Source organism: Macrobrachium nipponense, chromosome 46 (genome assembly GCF_015104395.2).
Source record: "Macrobrachium nipponense isolate FS-2020 chromosome 46, ASM1510439v2, whole genome shotgun sequence".
Taxonomy (NCBI): Eukaryota; Metazoa; Arthropoda; class Malacostraca; order Decapoda; family Palaemonidae; genus Macrobrachium; species Macrobrachium nipponense.
In genome coordinates, this window is record NC_061106.1 from 16,992,749 (window position 1) to 16,997,837 (window position 5,089).

Consider the following 5,089-nt stretch of genomic DNA (forward strand, 5'->3'; position numbering starts at 1 on the left):
ACATAGATTTCCGATGTAGCAGCAATGCTGTAATGCTGCGTGAACAATATTCACAGCAGCATCCAGTGTAGCCACGCCATGGCTAAAGGAGATACCAACTTCAGTTCATTTATAGTAATGCATTACAAAACCTTACCTTACACGATTCATAGATGCTACTGCAGTACCATTTCCCAAGGTGATTTGCCCATAAACTTGCAACAACGACATCATCAGAAACACCTCGAGTTCATCGTCATGCCCAAGCCAGCAGTGTTCGTTTAGCGCTCTCACCCCTAACAATTGGATACATCATCATCTGACCCCAGCAAAGGATACCAGAAGTAGCAGACAGACGTGTGTTTGGCCGAGTTGACAGTTGCCACACAGTTATGTTATCCACTCAGCAATAGGCTGTACGTCACCAGTAACTTGTAGTTCTCATATCCCCAGCTCTGCAAGTTGGTTAGGCAACATTATCTCAGTAATGTCTGGCCTTGTCGAGGTGTACCTGGATACTAGCTTCGGCTGGGAAGTCTCAATATTACCAAAGATTTTTGTTGTATTGTACTTAAGTCACTTCCCACCAGAAGCGGAACCGTATCGGCACTTTTTAATGTGTAGAAGCCTACAATCTTGTGGAAATCGGATGTCTCACTCACAGAATGTTCGAGAACAAATTGTGCACTGATAGATTTGTAATTCACCCCCCAAAATATTGTGATGAATGTTCTGTACTCCCCATGAAAAAAAGACGGTAATAGAAAAAAAAAATCATGGATTGTAAGACAAATTTGATTTTTTCATGAAAACTAAAAAAAAAATAAAGAAAAAAAGTGAAGTGCGGTGATTTGAGTATTTCAAAGACATGGTCAGGAAGACATGCAATAAACTTGTGCTTCTTATCAAACTTGTGCTGATAGAGTTGGAATGTTATGACTGTACTGTGGTCAAGAGCTTCTAGATAAAAAAAAATTACACTAATGTTATACGAAAGGAAGTGCAGCAGAAAGTGCATATCATTATTCTACTGTGGTGCGTACAAAAGGTGTTCTTTTATAAGTAGCTTAGACTGCAGGATCTGTACTGAGCGTCAAGCATTTGCAAAACATTTTGACTAAAATAGTGTATTTTTTATTCTCTTGTGTAAACCAATAGCCTTCATGAGTTTAGTTATGAAGATGATGAGTGAAATCTAAAAACAAAAACACACAAAAAAAGGAGAAAAAAAAGCATTTTAGCATTTTTCGTAATAAGGAGTACTATTTCTAATGTTTCAATGTCAGCCAAATTCTAGCATTAATTAAAAGAATGATCGGAGATGCCAGTTAGACAGTTATGCTGAGACTAATTCGCTCAGAGCGCAGCAGGTCAGAAGTAACAGAGGCGGCTTCGGGCTTCAACTTTAGCCAGGACCTCTTTAGTACACAGCCTTAAACGTTGGTAGTTGACTCCACCAAATCGTCGTAACTTGAACAGAAAGATTCTCCGGAAACCGATTTCCAGACTCACGTTGAACAATAATATATATAATCAGAGCCATTGAGCCATCGACTTACTTCTGGCCTTCTGTAACTATTGGTGATTAGGGAACTTCCCTATCCGTACTTGATAAGGATGCCCTAATAAACGATGATCCCCATAATTATGTATTACAGTTAAATAAGGATACTCTAAGAAATGGTGTTGTCCATTACATGAAGATTCCCATTAATGACTTCTAACCTACATTGAAACCATTAAATAATGTACGACGTCCTCATTATTTAGTGAGCCCCTTTTATCGACATTCATCCCGAAGACACTTCTTAATACGATAAGGATCTTGATAAATGCGAACGAGGATTCAACGTGTCCGTTTTCTTTTTCGTCCAATTACGCTTGAACGCGCTTCGGTAGCGACCTCCCCCCCCTTTCCCCACAAAACTGACCTCTTGATATTTCACCGTGACAGCTGAAATAGGGAACTTTTTGTGTGTGTGTGACGATGCTAATTGGTTTTTGAGTGTCCACATGATGTAGATGATAGATTATTTTTCTAGTTTTCGATTTTAGAAAATATATAGTCAGACATGATTTGAATACAATTATATCCCCTTCCCAGCAGCTATACCCCGGGATGTATGATAGCGACCCGAAAGACTTTTAGTCATTCATTAATTTATCCAATTTTCTAATTTTTTTTTTTTTAAGATTCAAATTCCGTCATAGATTACATACAAGTATCTCCCCTCCCTTCAAAACCCTCACTTTCCTCCCAGCAACCGCCCCCCACACAAAGGTCTTGCCTAAACAGATGTAAGTTCACGTCTGATTTTCGACTATTTTAGGAGACCTCGATCAATCAATGAAGTCTCAGTTTGGTTAAAGATAAGCGGACCTAGGACCTACCAGTATCTGGCGGGTGAGAGCTATCAAAGTATCTACCTATAGCCAGGGTGTTCAGGACTAGACGGAGAGATGCAACAGCTCTACATAGATAACGAAAACCAAAATGAAAAAATGTGATTTCCATTAAATATAAACCAACAAACACACCAACGTAGTCTCCTCAAGTCATGTCAGTGTCAGATCACGAAAGTTCGTGAAAATTTTAAATCAGATAACATTTATTTTATTTTTCTTCAAAAAAAAAAAAAAAAAAAAAAAAAACTTGTTCTGGTGGCTGTATTTTCATTCTGTTCAGGTTCGGGTGTTGGAACGCCATGAAATATATAGGAGGGATATTTGCATTATTTTGTAAAAGTGAATATAAACGCCAGTCCTTACAAGGAACTAAGGAGAGCATGAAGAAGACTCAACCATATGATTTGTATTTTTCGAAATACGCGTCTAAAAGAAAAGAGAAAAAAAATCAAGTCATGCTCTCGTGTCTTTTGTTCATAAAAGATTTTCATGAACATTAAATATTTTTTTCTCGAATTTCTGGAAGTATATAATTCCATTTATATTCCGCCAGGATTCGTTTCAAGCTTTGCAGAAGTTCGTCTCTATGATTGTTGGATTATGAGAGTGCGTAAGAAAAAGAAAAGAATTACAGAAGCTACATTTCTACATGATATTGTGAAAAGAGGAGTAACAGAAGCCACATTTCTACACAATATTGTAAAAAGACGAATAACAGAAGCCACATTTCTACACAATATTGGCGAAAAATTTAATTTTTAATGCAATAAATGCTTATAAGATTCTACTCTCGTAGGTCGAAAGCTTACAATTAACCAAATTTTTTCCTAAAAGGAGGCTCACCTCATTCATTTGTAATTCAAGTTTGTCATACAATTCACTTAACTTGTCGTTGACGCATTTCAAGTTATCATGGAGCAGGAATCATGTTATGCAGTTGATAAATACATACTTACATACATACACACGCACCCATATACAGTAGTATATAAATGTGTGTGGATAACTGAATCACGAAAGTTTGGAACGTGATAAATGCATAAATAAAGGTATAAGCCACGAAGGGAAGTGAAACACTGGAATAGCTGCAAGATCTTTCGACTCAACTAAGTAAAGGAGATTGAGTCGAAAGATCTTGCAGCTGCCCCGTGTTTCTCTTTCCTTCGTGGCTTATACCTTTATCCATATATGTGTGTGTATGCATGAGCAAGCATTATGTATCCGGCTATTTGTTGCATCCTCCGTCGAAGTCCTCCGACCAGTAGAATAAATAAAGTAGATAGTTTTGTTGAAGGATGATTCATTCACTATTTTTAAAAAAATTCAAAGCATGATGATTTTGTCGCTGTCTTCTTCTTCTTCTTCTTCTTCTTCTTCTCCTCATGACACGTTGGAAACCCTCATGGCAATCTCTCCGAGTCGTCATCAGCTCTTATTATTTTCTATTTTCCTCTTCTTTTTTTATATATATTTGTTGAAATAAGAAGGAAACCCGTCCCTGGCAAAGAGACGCTTCGCGCCGGCCATCTTCGTCGAGTTAGATATCGAGATTAAACTTTCGCTAATCGTCCCCCGAATGTAGCCATAAAACGACTGCTGACCTTTCCCTCCTCCAATATTTGTGAGCCAGGTTAATGACGGTTTAACGTAGCCACCCCCTTACCCCTTACCCCCTCACCCTCATCCCTCTGTTCCCCCAAATCTCCTCATCACAACGAAATAAAATAAAGAGTGAGCAAATAGACTAAAGCTGGCGAGAAGCGAGTTCTTCGTTTCCAGGACGAGCTTTCCGTGTCGCGAATTGCGTGACGAGAGAGAGAGAGAGAGAGAGAGAGAGAGAGAGAGAGAGAGAGAGAGAGAGACCTTTTAAGAAAAAACAAACAAAGAATAATGTTGTTTGAGGGGATGATCAGTCCTATGATATTATAATGATTGTGATGTATGGAATCTTTCTCACCCCCTACAAGCGTTCTCTGTTCCTTTCCCCTTTTTGCATAAAGTACGCGATGAATCTGTTTGTCCTTAGTTCTGTCGTCTGAATTCTACATCGCACTGGATGTTGTTGCTGTTGTTGTTGCGAATAACATCGTTATACTTTCCCAGTAGTTCTCGAGTAGGAGAGCTGGAGGTGTGACGTCACGAGGGGCACCAGGCTCTTCTCTTCCCAAAGCAAAATTTCCTCCGTGAGGAGAATAAGAGAATTCCTCTCCGATATGTAGAACGAGAATTCTCCATTCCAGTGGATGGTGAGATCCTTACGATTCTCGCTCTGTCACTGATGGACTTTCGTAAGACTTTTCAAAAGTGGGCGTCTTTAATTTTCTTAAATAGCAAAGATTTAGTTAAGAGTAAGTGAACACCTTTCGATTACTGAAGGTACCGGAGGACGCGTAGTTTGCCTTCCAAGCTGATATTAGCAACACTAAGATACGATTATTATTTATAAATTATTTTTTTTTCTATTTTGCAATTTCAAGTTCTACCTCAGCTGCTGAGCCAAACCGGTATTACATTATATTTTGGTAAAATTATATATATATATATATATATATATATTATATCTATATATATATAATATATATATACTATATATATATATATAATAGATCATATATGATAGATATACATACATGTATAACTGAATCACGAAGAAAATGGAACGTGATGAATATATAAATAAAGACAAACTCCAAGAAGGAAAGAG

At 37.8% G+C, this 5,089-nt stretch overlaps 1 protein-coding gene across 1 annotated transcript in view; it reads left to right on the plus strand.

Moving 5' to 3' along the window:
- Nucleotides 1–4,245, plus strand: part of LOC135214777 (homeotic protein distal-less-like) — a 143,730-nt gene extending 139,485 nt beyond the window's left edge. The window contains exon 4 of the mRNA XM_064249133.1: nt 1–4,245. This exon is cut by the window's left edge and continues 864 nt beyond it. The gene's annotated coding sequence lies outside the window, so the exon portion shown is untranslated.
- Nucleotides 4,246–5,089: the final 844 nt, after the last annotated feature.